The sequence below is a fragment of the Chiloscyllium plagiosum genome, chromosome 6 (assembly GCF_004010195.1).
Source record: "Chiloscyllium plagiosum isolate BGI_BamShark_2017 chromosome 6, ASM401019v2, whole genome shotgun sequence".
Taxonomy (NCBI): domain Eukaryota; kingdom Metazoa; phylum Chordata; class Chondrichthyes; order Orectolobiformes; family Hemiscylliidae; genus Chiloscyllium; species Chiloscyllium plagiosum.
Window position 1 is genome coordinate 30,595,714 of NC_057715.1, and position 15,492 is coordinate 30,611,205.

Sequence of the window (15,492 nt, forward strand, 5' to 3'; positions counted from 1 at the left end):
CAGTGCTGTGTGATCAAACAGTGAAGGGGAGGGTAGGGACTAAATCAAAATAGAGTTGGAGGGAGAAATGATGCACTCCACTCCCTGCGGCGCCCACCTCTCCCTGAACAACTCCTGGGTGTTGGTCGATACCGCGTGCTCCTTCTCCAAGGACACCCGGGCTCTAACGTAACCGCGGAAGAGGGGCAGGCAGTCGGCCTTAACGACCCCCTCCACGGCCGTTAAGAGTTTATATCTGTCAGCCAGGGCTCCCTGATTGGACCAGATTAACAGCCCCAAACAGGGAACTTCTATTCTATGCGGTCTACCTGGGTGACCTCATACAATTGCTACAATAACTACATTCCCTAAATTAATATTATAAACATTGTAACACTAACTCTGGAAAAATGCTATGATATGAACATTTTGTTTTTGCTAAAGCATCATTTAGTAATTTACTAATTGCAATCACTGCTATCATGAAATAAGTAATGCCACAGCAGCAGGTGATAGAAATTCCCATTATGATAACACTAATGACTAAGTGATTTCTCCACAAAGTTCATCTTCCACCAAATCTTCCTGTTGTGTATTGAACTGTTACTACAGATATACTTGAAGTGTCACAAATTGCATGTGGTCATCTACAAGGCATTATTTCATCATTGCTGCTTGTGATTTAATGTACCAGGGATGATATATACATCCTAAGTTATCTGAATGCAAGGCTTGTGTCAGCAAAGTATGATTGTATGCTGCCTTTAACATGATAAAATATCCAAGGAGTTTTACAGGAGTATTGTCGAACAAAAACTGACACTGAGCCACATAAAAAGATATTAGAATCGATGACCAAAAGCTTGGTTAAAGATGTAGATTTTAAAGTGTGCCTTAATGAAAAGGAAAGAGGGACTATTTTCAGAGCTTACAGTTTAAACAGCTGAAGGCACAGCTGAAAATGGTGCGATAACGTGAATAGGTGTAGAAAATGTTCGTTATTAGAGGACAGCGGTAATCATGGAGGGACTGGAGGCCACAGTGTTAGAATCACAAAGACAAAATATTTAGATTTTAGGAATTCATGAACTAGACTCAAAGTCCTACCATTATAACGTATGAGGCTTGCTGTGAGTACAGTTAGCATGTCAAGTATTGAAGACCAATTCTTCACCCTATTTCATGAATGAAGGAAAATTACTCCGTTTGATTCTGCTGTGGCTATTTGAGCTTGGTTGTCTTTGCATTCGTTCTCTCATAGCTGTTCATATTTCCAACTTTACTATTCTAACTCATCTGTGCATGATTTAATTGTCATTGTCATTATGATGGTCAGAGCCTAAAAGACAATGGAAATTTTTAACTTTTAATTCCAAAGTTGTTTTTGAAGAGGACTGCTACAGACAGGGGGAAAAAAGGCTGCAGAATATAAATTGAGCTGCTTTCTGTCAATGTCCTGTGTGGGACCCATGGAATGTTGCACCTGTAGTGTGTCAGGGGAATTTCAAACTGAGAGCGCCCTAAAAGAAGAGATAAAGCTGCTTTCCTATTCTCAACAGAAAGCCAGCCCTTGTCGACAGGTTTTTTGGGTTTTGCCATTCAAGGAATATGTAAGAAAAGGGTTTACAAGTGATTTTAATCGACTCAAGTGTGCTAATGGAAGAAGGGTATGCAAGTGAAAGAATATAGGCTAATGAAGTTAGGATCATGTGTACTAGCATGGATTTGAATGCTAGTATGCTGCGAAGGTCATAGTTTGAAGAGCCAGTTGCTTGTCACCACAGCACTGCAGGCAAAAACAATGTCTCAATTTGATTGCTAGAAGCCAAAATGCCAACAAACCAGTCAAACTGAGAGGACATTAGAAGGACTGTTTCACTATATGCATTGCCAGTCGACCACAACCAAAGGAGCTAAAAAGTTTAGCTCCATTATAAGCTAAAACAATAAATATGGCTTCTAAGTCAAAATTCCTGAAAATAGAAGAACAGTTTGATAAGGTGATAAAGAAAGTAAATGGAATGTATGCAATTATTCACTGAGGCATAGGGCAGAGTAGTTGTGCTAGATCTGTAAGAAATGTAAGCTGTACCACAGCTAGAGTACTGTGCACTACTCTGACATTTGAATTGAGTTTATTTCACCAGAGTGGAGGGGAAATCTCTGAATTATTTTGTTTGTACTGTATAAAATTGAAGCTATGAGAAAAGATTGAAAAGGCTGGAGGAATTTAGGAGACAGCGAATATTGTTTCATAGGGTTCAGGATATTGGTGGCAAATGTCAGGCATAAGAAAAATAAATTGGTGGAGAACTGACTTCAATGGAACAAGGATGAAGCTGAGCAAGATTGACTGGAATGAGAGATGGGTGGGAAAAGTTGTTAGCTGCACAGTGGTCCATCTTCAAAAAGAAATGGTTTAGATGCAGTCAAGGAATATTGCCTCAGTTGAGAGAGCAAATCTAGAGCTCCCTGGATAATGGGAAAGGTAGGACAAGTAAATCCAGAGCTCCCTGAATGACAAAGGAGATAAAAATTAGAGAAAGAAGTAAAAGTCTGCTCGTTCCAGATACCAGGTAGAAAATAAAATTGAGTACCAAAAAGATTTCAGAAGGAACATGAAAAAACAAATAGGAAAGAGGAATGACAAGAAAGACTGACAGAGAGAGAGAGAGAGAGTAGTTTTTATTGTTATTTCTACCATATACAGCGAATACAGTAAAAGCAAGACCGTGTTCCTCCAGGACCGAGGATACTACATTGACAGCAGAAACTACACAATCGTGCACGGCATAAGTGCATAAGAAGTGCAAAACATGCAAGTCACCGTGCAACAAAAGAATGATGAATAATAGACATTTTTCTAGCAGCAATACGAAAGATTTTCAGATGGGAAAGAGTCTGACTATACTGTGTTAAAGAGCCTGATGGCTTAGAGGAAGAAATTTGCACAGCCTGGCCATGAGAAACCAAATGCTCCAGTATCCTCTGCCAGACAGCAGGAGGGAGAAGAGTTTGAGTGAAGGGTGTGTGGAGTCTTCCACAATGCTTTTAGTCTTTCGGATGCAGTGTGTGGTGCAAATGTCTGTAATGGAGGGAAGAGGGACCCCGATAATCTTCTCAGCTGTCCTCACTATCCGTTGTATAGTCTTACGACAGCCAACATAAAGGGGTATCATAAAGTTTTCTCTCAGCATATAAATAGTAGGAGAGTGGTTAAAGGAGGACAATCAGAGACAAGAATTGGATTTACACATGGAAGCACATATTAACTGAATAGGTAGCATCTGTTTTTACCAACAAGAGAGAGCTGACTGTGACTGAGGATGAAATTCTATAGCTTGAAGAGTTCACCCTTAAGTCTCCGATGCTCCAAGGAAAAAAGTCCTAGCCTATCCAGCCTCCTCTTATAGCTCAAACCCTCCACTCTCAACAATATCCTTGTAAATGTTTTCTATACCTTTCCTATTTATAGAGTCATAGAGATGTACAACATGGAAACAGACCTTCAGTCCAACCAGATATCCCAACCCAATCTAGTCCCACCTGCCAGCACCCGGCCCATATCCCTCCAAACCCTTCCTATTCATATACCCATCCAAATGCCTCTTAAATGTTGCAATTGTACCAGCCTCCACCACTTCCTCTGGCAGCTCATTCCGTACCTGTATCATCCTCTATGTGGAAAAAGTTGCCTCTTAGGTCTCTTTTATATCTTTCCACTGTCACCCTAAACCTATGCCCTCTAGTTCTGGACTCCCTGACCCCAAGGAAAAGACTTTGCCTATTTACCCTATCCATGCCCCTGATAATTTTGGAAACCTCTATAAGGTCACCCTTCAGCCTCCGACGTACCAGAGAAAACAGCCCCAGTCTGTTCAGCCTCTCCCTATAGCTCAAATCCTCCAGCCCTGGCAACATCCTTGTAAATCTTTTCTGAACCCTTTTAAGTTTCACAACATCTTTCCGATAGGAAGGAGACCAGAATTGCACACAATATTCCAACAGTGTCCTAACCAATGTCCTGTACTCAATACCCTGACCAATAAAAGAAAACATACCAAACGACACCTTCACTATCCTATCTACCTGCGACTCCACTTTCAAGGAGTTATGAACCTGCATTCCAAGGTCTCTTTGTTCAGCAATACTCCCTAGGACCTTACCATTAAGTTTATACGTCCTGCTAAGATTTGCTTTCCCTAAATGCAGCACCTCGCATTTATCAGAATTAAACTCCACTTGCCATTTCTCAGCCCATTGGCCCATCTGGTCAAGACCCTGTTGTAATCTGAGGTAACCTTCTTCGCTGTCCACTACACCTGTAACAACATCTTTCCTATCGGTGCAAGCAGAATTGTGTGCAGTTTTCCAAAATTGGCCTCACCAATGTTTGGTACAGCCGCAACATGATGCCCTAACTCCTATATATCAATTCTCTGACCAATGAATGCAAGTGTGCCAAAAAGCCTCTTTTTACCACTCTGCTTACCTGTGATGTCACTTTCAAGGAGCTATACACATGTGACAAAGCAGTTGGACTGTTGAGGTGTGTACAAGGATTTTGAAGGAAATGAATGGCCACGAGTAATAATTTTCCATCTTCCCAAGATTCTGGGACATACCAGAAGACTGAGAAATTGCCATGATTGCAGTCTTGCTCAAGAAAGGTTGGAAGTTTTTCTTATCCTAAGACATATTAATGAGTTGAAGTTTGGTGTGGAGGAGGCAGTTTCAAAGTTTACAAATAACATGAAGTTTAGACAAATTGGAGACAAAGAGAAGAACAGTGTGGAATTTCAAAAGAACATTGATAGGTTGGTGGAGTGGGTGAGTAGGTGGTCTATGACGTTCAATGCAGAGAAGTGTATTTTGATGCACTCTGCTTGAAGAACAGCTGGTTTTGGCATAGTAGGTGTAGATAGGGGCATATGGCACTGGGTGACATAGGATCGAGGATGAAGGCTGGAAGGAGAGCAGGATGGGGTGACGTACATGGGAGATAGTGGTTGGGTTGAGATGGGGATCATATGGGAGGAATCTAAGGAATGAGATAAATATGGACGAGAGGGATGTCGTTGCAAAGGCAGATTGGTGTGACTGGGGATTTAAAATAAGGTAAAGTGAAGTAGTACAGTTATAATAACAAAGTTTCACTGCAGATATTTTTCTGGTCTCTGCTCATATTATGCTACTTATATAATGAAGTGTAATATTAGACTTCTAATTGGTCAAATCGAGGAATCTAAGGAATGAGATAAATATGGACGAGAGGGATGTCGTTGCAAGGGCAGATTGGTGTGACTGGGGATTTAAAATAAGGTAAAGTGAAGTAGTACAGTTATAATAAAGTTTCACTGCAGATATTTTTCTGGTCTCTGCTCATATTATGCTACTTATATAATGAAGTGCAATATTAGACTTCTAATTGGTCAAATCTAATTCCAGTTCAAGTAAATGGTTTGAGTACATAAGGACAAGGATAGGGTTAATGGAGTTTCTTATCTAATTATAAGCAGTTTTGTTGGCTATGCTGTGGAAGTCTGAAATTTCATCACTGGGAACAAGGGAATTGGGCATTATTTTCAAAGACAAGCAATCTTTTCCAGATGTGTCAAGCGCTGAGTTCCTTCCATGCTATTTCCTGTTAGCCTAGATTGGACCAGCTGCTGCCATGGTTTGGGGACACCTAGCCAAGATTTTCCTCTTCCTTAAGCATGGAAAAACTTGCAGTGTCAGAGTGATTTATTGTCTCGAGTTCCCAGAACTTCTTGATCTTCAGGGATCTTAGTCTGACTTAGAGCATAATGGCTCTACACACTGCACACTAGGATTTGGTTATTCATTCATCATGTGCGTGTCGCTGGATGATCTTGTGCTGTTTGATATAAAGTTGATAGAAATTTGATGGCAAATAAAAGTCATTACGGTTAGGATTTTCTCTTGTCACTAGTATAAAAGGATGGCAGAAAACAGTTTGAAAGAATTGATTGCCATTTTCAAGCATTTTGCCACCTTAAATAACACAGCACTTCTTTAAATCCTTATTGTGTTATATTCCATTCCTATAAAATGCATCTGTCCACCAGGTGATTGTATGATGTGTAGGATCTGAGAAAACATTCTGCAAAATGTACCTGCAGTGTTAGATGCTTTCAAGATTTCAATCTGTCATTCCTGACAGCTCCTAGCCAGAACTATCGACTGTCTGAAAGAATATTGTTCCAGAACTGTACCATATTTCATTCTTTACATTAGACACATTATTAAAAAAAGGTGGTCTCTTCTTTCTTAACTTAAAGGACTTTAGACTATTGTTTACTGGACATTGTTGTGATAAACAGGCGCTATCTACTCTTCATCATAGTGCATGAAGAGGACTTTAACTTACACAAAGAAGAGTTTAACTTACACAAAGCAGCTCTTAATATTGACAAAAGCACAGCTGTGGTTCAATTGCATGTCAACATACTTCTGCACACGAATTTGAGGAGACAAATAGGAAAATATTTATGCCACATGTCTGCACTAAAAATGTGGAATTATTTACATCCATGTTAGGTGATAATTATTAAACTTCGTAAATTGAAACAAGTTGTGTTTAGGACTAAGAATGTTATTGAAAGTAATATTTAAACTTCAGTTAGGGGATTTTCAAGATGGCAGCCATTCACTTCTGGAAAACAAATAACAGAGTTGCTTTTAAAAATGTACACTCTTGGCATAGAGCTTTGCACACTGGAAAAGCATATTGAGAATTCAGACAATGGAATAGATATTAATTTCCATATAGGTAAAAACAATGACTGCAGATGCTGGAAACCAGAGTCCAGATTAGAGTCATGCTGGAAAAACACAGCAGTTCAGGCAGCATCCGAGGAGCAGTAAAATCAATGTTTCGGGCAAAAGCCCTTCATCAGGAATACAGGCAGAGGACGGTGGGGCCGGGGAGAAAGTAGCATAGAGTACAATAGGTGAGTGGGGGAGGGGATGAAGGTGATAGGTCGGGGGGAGGGTGGAGTGGATAGATGGAAAAGAAGATAGATGAAGGTAGGAGAGGTCATGGGGACAGTGCTGAGATGGAAGTTTGGAACTGGGGTGAGATGGGGGAAGGGGAAATGAGGAAACTGTTGAAGTCCACATTGATGCCCTGGGGTTGAAGAGTGGATGTGTAGGTAAAACTTTGATGGATGTGGAAAGCTCCTTTGGGGCCTTGGATGGAGGTGAGGGAGGAGGTGTGGGCGCTGGTTTTACAGTTCCTGCGGTGGCAGGGGAAAGTGGCAGGATGGGAGGGTGGGTCGTAGGGGGGCATGGACCTGACCACGTAGTCATGGAGGGAACGGTCTTTGCGGAAGGCGGAAAGGGGTGGGGAGGGAAATATATCCCTGGTGGTGGGGTCTGTTTGGAGGTGGCGGAAATGTCAGCGGATGATTTGGTTTGTGCGAAGGTTGGCAGGGTGGAAGGTGAGCACCAGTGGCGTTCTGTCCTTGTTACGGTTGGAGGGGTGGGGTCTGAGGGCGGAGGTGCGGGATGTGGATGAGATGCGTTCGAGGGCATCTTCACGTGAGAAGGGAAATTGCGGTCTCTCAAGAAGGAGGCCATCTGGTGTGTTCTGTGGTGGAACTGGTCCTCCTGGGAGCTGATACAGCGGAGGCGGAGGAATTAGGAATACGGATGGCATTTTTGTAGGAGGTAGGATGGGAAGAGGTGTAATCCAGGTAGCTGTGGGAGTCGGTGGGTTTGTAAAAAAATGTCGGTGTCATTCGGTCGTCATTAATGGAGATGGAGAGGTCCAAGAAGGGGAGGAAGGTGTCAGAGATGGTCCAGATAAGATCAGGGTGGAATGTGTTGGTGAAGTTGATGAATTGCGGGAGCACGAGGTGGCGCCAATGCAGTCATCAATGTAGCGGAGGAAGAGGTGGGGAGTGGTGCCGGTGTAACTAAGGAAGATGGACTGTTCTACGTAGCCAACAAAGAGACAGGCATAGCTGGGGCCCATACGTGTGCCCATGGCTACCCCTTTGGTCTGAAAGAAGTGGGAGGATTCAAAGAAGAAATTGTTAAGGGTGAGGATCAGTTCTGTCAGACGAATGAGAGTGTCGATGGAAGGGTACTGTTGGGGACGTCTGGAGAGGAAGAAATGGAAGGCTTGGAGGCCCTGGTCATGGCGAATGGAGGTGTAGAGGGATTGGATATCCATGGTGAAGATGAGGCATTGGGGGCCGGGGAAATGGAAGTCTTGGAGGAGGTGGAGGGCGTGAGTGGTGTCTCAAACGTATGTGGGGAGTTCCTGGACTAGGGGGGGATAGGACAGTGTCGAGGTAGGTAGAGATGAGTTCAGTGGGGCAGGAGCATGCTGAGACAATGGATCGGCCAGGGTGGATCTTGGGTAGGAGGTAGAACCAGGTGGTGCGGGGTTCCCGGACTTTGAGGTTGGAAGCTGTGGGTGGGAGATCTCCTGAGGTGATGAGGTTCTGTATGGTCTGGGAGATGATGGTTTGGTGATGGGAGGTGAGGTCATGGTCGAGGGGGCGGGAGGAAGAGGTGTCCTTGAGTTAGCGTTTGGCTTCAGCAGTGTAGAGGTCAGTGTGCCAGACTACCACTGCGCCCCCTTTATCTTCCGGCTTGATGTTGAGGTCGGGATTGGAGCAGAGGGATTGGAGAGTTGCGCGTTGTGAGGGTGAGAGGTTGGAGTGGGAGAGGGGGGTAGACAGGTTGAGGCGGTTAATGTCCCGGCGGCAGTTGGAAATGAAGAGGTCGAGGGCAGGTAATAGGCCAGCGCGGGGTGTCCAGGTCCCTCACTTCTATCCAAGGCCCTAAAGGAGCCTTCCACATCCATCAAAGTTTTACCTGCAAATTCACTAATATCATTTATTGTATCCGTTGCTCCCGATGCGTTCTCTACATTGCGTTCTCCTCGCAGAGCGCTTTCGGTAACATCTCCGAGACACCCGCACCAATCAACCACATCGCCCAGTGGCTCAACATTTGAACTCCCCCTCCCACTCTGCCGAGGACATGGAGGTCATGGGCCTCCTTCAGCGCCGCTCCCTCACCACCAGACGCCTGGAGGAAGAACGCCTCATCTTCCGCCTCGGAACACTTCAACCCCAGGGCATCAATGTGGACTTCAACAGTTTCCTCATTTCCCCTTCCCCCACCTCTCCCCAGTTCCAAACTTCCAGCTCAGCACTGTCCCCATAACTTGCCACATTAACAATGTAACACCATATATTAGACTTGGTCTGTGGTATCCCCAATGACTGGAGCCTACAACTGCAGTGCACAGTGGTCCATGCATTAATCTGTTGCTGCTCTGGAATGGCAGAACAAATTGGAAAATCCACCCAAACATATGTACCACTTTCTTTCTCAGTATTCTACTACTACCTCGAGTTATAAAGTCCTTATTCAAGGTTCATATGTGGAGTGCAAGTACTCTGGAAAACCCCAATGCAGTGCAGAGAAATTGCTATGTTGCTGGAGATGCCATCCTCCAGATTAAACAGAGCTGGGTTGATCATTCATCTAATTTTATTACAAACAGTTCAGTTTTCAGCCAGCGTGGCCTTTGCTTGATCTCATAAGTGATAGTGGGATCTCAGCACTGCTTATCATGTTATAATTTGTATGACCAACATATTTTGGGTAGATTTACTGCTTCTAGCCGGTATTAGTTGGATATCATGCAAGGAAGGATATTCACACAATGCCTTAGGCAGAAAATAGATTCTGACTTAATTAAAAAGTGAAAGGTTTATTAGATATTACTTATTAACTAACTATATTACATCTTAGATATACGATAGTTCCCTGTGAGATCATCGGGTCTATTTTAAGAGAAAAGTGGTTGATACATAGAGAAGAGGTACAGCATTCTGAAGGGCACTAGTTAGTTCCTCCTAAGAATAGTGCTTTATATCCTGATGGGCAGAGCATTCTCTTGATGTTAGTTAACCCATTCAGGTCCCAACTGCTTACTCAAATTACCTTTATAATCCAGTACTTTGAGGGTCCACCTCCATGAAGGACCAGCAGGGCCTGTTCTCATTCCTTTCCCTGACTGCTGAGACACAAAAAGCAGAAGCTGGTTATCATACTTTTTCACCTTTGGAAAGGAAATTGGATAAATACTTGGAGAAAATATTACAGGGAGATGGAGGAGAAATATGCGAGTGGAACCATTTTGAATTGCTCATCAAATGAGTCAATGTAATGGATCAAATGGCCTTTCCACACCTCTACTGTACTACTCTAATGTTTCCACCAAAATAGATTAATACCCATTCAGTCACCTAATTGCTGTTAGTGGGAACTTGCTATATACAAAAATATTTATAGAAATAACATTTGCTGTGCTCAAATTGTGAAACATTTGTTGCAAGATGTGGTGTGGTTCCTGTAAATGCAATGTTAATTAACTGATCACAAGCTTTCTGAATATTATTTCATGTAAATTTGAGTTACTTAGTTATAAATAATTTTTTGCACATACTGGGTAATTGATAATACCATGCAACTCACTCATGGAAGTACTTATTTCAAGTCTATTCATTCGTAGCATAGATGTGGAATTAATTATGTTTGATTTTCTAAAGTCACCACAGGATTTTTTTAGTGAATAACAAAATGGAAAATGAAGCATTTATTTAAATGAGATTAACTTTTGCTAACCCGGAATGATTAACACTGAAGTATTCTTCAAAACTCACATAATAATGTTGGTTATGTGTAGTGGCCTATTTTTGCAGTCAGTGGTGTACAAATGCAGACCTTCCATTGGCTTTCACAGTCAAAATTCCCTCAGCCAAAATCTAAAAACTGCAGCACTATCTACAGGGCAGCTGGGACCTGTCTAAACTGAACAAGCAGCAGTCTATCTCCTTTTTAAATATATTTTTATTAAAAAATAGATTTTTTAATATTACAAACACAAAACAATACAATTCAAAACAATACAAAGTACACCAAAAAAAGTAAAGAAACCCAAACTGCCCTCATGTACAAATATATAAATATTTATAAAACTATATATATAAACCAAATTAACTACTTAACTAAATAAATAATAACTAACAACAAACTATTAAATAGTAATAATACAGCTGAGCAAAGCAAAACACTAACTCTAATATCGAGAGCATTAATTTTCACCTATTCATACACGCGCAGTTTGCCTTCTCTGGATATTGGACTCATACAGCACAATCTTTATGGCTATATAAAAGCCCTTATTAGTGTGGCAGACAAACCTGTGTCCAGGTATGCCAAAAAGGGCAGCCAAGTCTTATAGAAGTTCTCAGTTTTGTGGTGTACCACATTTGTAAAAGAAAATCCAAGGGGATATGCTCTATAACAATCTTCCGCCAATTCAACAAACCTGGGGATTTTCGGATATCCAACCTAACAAGATATTCTTTCTTGCGCAGAAAGTGAGGATGTTAAAAAGATTTTTCTTATATGCATCTACAGGGAACACACTGGGCAGGCCAAGTAGAAAAACTATCAGGTGAATCTTCACCCTTACACTCAAAATCCCCTCCATTGCACTTGCCACAGTGCTCCAGTATGTTTGAAGCATACCACAGGACCAGAGACAATGGGTAAGAGTGCCTGTACCAACTTTGAAGGTCTTGTTTGGTTTTTGAATAATTGAACAAAATTAGTTAGACAAAAGCTAATGATCAAGAACTGGAGTGATGAATATGCCTAAACACATAAAACCTCCCTGTGACCACTTAAATGGGAATCAAGACGTAACACCTTTGTAAGACTACCCATAGGCACAGCCTCTGATTTTGCCTCTCTTAGAGATGGCAGCAGAGGATCATGACTGTACAAGTCATTGAAGATGTTGAGCATCGGGCCTGACAATATGTTTATAAATTCCTTGTAGAATTTGCTGGGAAGTCCATCAGGACCAGGCACCTTTCCACTCTGAAGCTACTTCACAGCCTCCTGCACCTCTTGCTCTGATAAGGGGGCATCGAGAAAAGACTCTTGTACAGGTGTCACATGTGGGAGCTCCAGATCTTTGAAAAAGGACTCCATCTTGGCCCGCCCCCTGCTCAGATTGGTATAATTCATAGTAAAATTGCTGGAATTTCTGCATTAATCATTTTGTAATCATATGTTAGGTTCCCAGACCCTTCCCTAATCAATGTAATGGCTTGAGGGGAGCTCCTTTTCCTGGCGAGATATGCTAGGCACTTGCCTGGTTTCTCACCATGCTCATATAACCTTTGTTTTACAAAAGTGAGCACCTTCTTTGCTGTCTGCATGAATACAGATTTAAAGAAGACCGCAGCGCCGTAATCCTCTGTTGCTTGGCCAATGAGAGTCTGTCAAAGTAAGCCTTCTCACTTGTCTCCAACCGTCTCCAATCAAGGAGACGTTGCTGCTCACCCTTCTGCTGCTTCCTACTGGTAGAGTAGGAGATAATTAACACCTGGCATAGGCTTTGGCATTTTCCCAAAGGATGGATGGACTACTAACCAAGCCCGAATTAATATCTAGGAATATCCGAAATTCCCTAGAGAAATACTCCACAAACTTATTACTCTTAAGGATAAAATGATCCAATCGCCAATGCCTCGGGCCCACTATAGCATCCTTAATCTTAACCAATAGGTACACAGGAGTGTGATCGGCGATGGGAATGTTACCAATCGCACAAGATGCCACCAAGTTCATGGTCGCCACAGAAGTCAGAAAAAATTCAATTCTGGTATGACATCTGTGTGGATTGGGGAAAAAAACGTAAAATCCCTGCCTGTAGGGTGGAGACGCCTCCAGATATCCGCCAACCCGAACTCCACACACACAGATCCACTAATTGTTTACTTTGTAATAATGTGAACACAGAAATTTTGGGAAAAAAAAGGTATGTACCTCATCCTTTGGTATAACTTAACAGAGGGCATCGGGAGGTCTTTGGGCAACTCTCTACCATGGGATCCATGAGACAGTTAAAATCTGCCCCATAATGACATGCTGGGACCTGTGACTGATCAATTTAGAGAATGCAACTCCCAGAAATTAGAGTGGATGGGCTAGAGGGCAATAAACATTTAAAATACCATATTCTTCCCCGTTTATCAGGATTTCGAGGGTTACAAATCTCCTGTGTGTGTCTTTAACACAATCTAGTAACTTAAATGGGAGATTCCTCCTAACCAATATAGCCACTCCCGTATCTCTGGTGTTAAAAGATGAAGGTTAAATCCGATCAAAGCCATTCTGCTGTAGTTTTAAATGCTATCATCCAAGTGCGTCTCCGTAATAAAGCAATATCCACCTTTTCCTTTCTAAGACTCGAGGACCTTTTTCCTCTTAATTAGTGAGTGACTCCCCTTGATGTTCCATGTACACCATTTAATCAATTCATTAGCTGTAACCTTCTGCAGTAACATTTCGATTCCAGACAGGAGGAACTCGAATTTCAAATCGACGAGCCTTAGTGTTGCAAGATCCATTGAACATAAAAACTACATAAACTAAACCACTACAGTCAGCAAACCTACAGATTGTATACAACAAAACCCAAAAAGCAAACCAACATATAAAGCTCCAATGGTGCTGAACAGGGGATCCCACCCCCTGTCCAAAGGGGGCATCTACACATGCCAAAGCCTAATTTCCCATCCCGCTGCCAATACAGCACCCAGGGCATTTAACTGAACTGGGCATAAACTGCCTGTAAGTAGGCATCCAGCCAACCTAACTATTTTCCTTCCTCCTAGCTAGAGCCGTAAACACAAGCAGAAAAGAAAGAAAATACACCATGGAATAATAATGTGAACACAGAAATTTTGGGAAAAAAAAGGTATGTACCTCATCCTTTGGTATAACTTAACTTAGAAATAGAAAGTACACATCCCAACGGTTTATTTTCCTTCCTCCTAGCTAGAGCCGTAAACACAAGCAGAAAAGAAAGAAAATACACCATGGAATAATAATGTGAACACAGAAATTTTGGGAAAAAAAAGGTATGTACCCCATCCTTTGGTATAACTTAACTTAGAAATAAAAAGTACACATCCCAACGGTTTCCCAGCATAGTTTAGACAAGATTATTACCAATTTTTTTTAAAAACGAAAAGAAAGCCCTGACCTGACTTCCTCTCTTTTTTTAAAAAAAGTAGAGACATACCCAAACAACACTATTATTTGTACATACTAAATTGTTCAGATTAAGTTAATTTGTCCACATCATCTCTGGCCTTCTCTGACATGTCAAAGGTATGTACAGATCCATTTAAGGTGATCCAAAGCACCATAAGATTTTCATTTCTGGATTACTGCCACTGAGGAGTCCTGGAAGAACTTGATCTAGGGCATTTGGATCCTTCCCTCGGATTCTGGAAGCTTCCTCAATTCTCTCCTTATCTCTATAATGATGAAACCGCATCAATAGGATGAGGATGTTGGTCCAGACCTGACCTCCACACCATGACCCCGGTGAGCCCTCTCAATCTTCTCATGCCAGCCTCCAAGTTCAGGTATTTCGGCAACCAGTCCTCATTAAAGTCCACCGGCCGCTCACCTTCGTTACCCTCCAGCAGACAAACAGTCTGAATATTTTTTATCCTGCCCTTGTTCTCGAGGTCATCAACCTGGTCAAGCAAATTATGGACCTGTGTTTCCAGGGCCTGGATCCTATCCTTGGAGGAATCAGTAACAACTTCCACCACTGCAACTTTGTTCTATTTCATCCATCCTTTTGTCCAGGTCTCCCAGCTGCTGGTCGGTATGTTAGAAATCGGGGCCATCTTCTCCTCTATCTGCTTGCCCAACATTTCGTGAGATTTCGTGAGCTCCTTCACCAGGACCTGGTATGAAATCAAGTCCAATGATCCTGCAGGCTGGGCTGTGGAGGCCTGGCCTTAGACATATCTCCTCTGTTCTCCAGCATCCTTGAATGACAAAAACCAAGGTAAGTTGCTCTTTGACAGTTTCCTGGGACTCCACGACCTTTCCAGTGTCCCAGAATATTGCAGTGATCTGGGTAGGGCAGGTTAGGACTTTGTCCCGCTTGCGCTATGGTGCGGAGCTCTGCAATGTGATCCTCCTAGTTCTCTGCCATCTTGGATAACCCCCGAGCAGTGTATCTCCTGAATTATTCAGGTTGAAGGATCATTAATGACCACTTGAAATGTTAGTTATTTAAATCCAACAATATATCATAAGTAGAAAAGAAATTAAAGATGAAAAAACTTCAAAGTTTTATGCAAATTGTTTCATTTCTTCAACTTCCAACAACAGTTCAACAAATGAGATTCTGCATTTATCTACATACATTTTCTCTGCCAGAGAGGCTGCTTTGTAATAATTGAAACTTTATCACAACATTAACAGAGTTCTTCACAGGAACGGACAAATTTTCATTTTTATTGCTGTGTTCAGTGCACATTGCTGAGGTAAGTTCAAGAAACTTAAGCTTTTCAGAGTACTTCAATGTATTTCAATGAGAACACTCTGGAAGAAGTTATTATCGTGTAGTCTTTAGAGGAA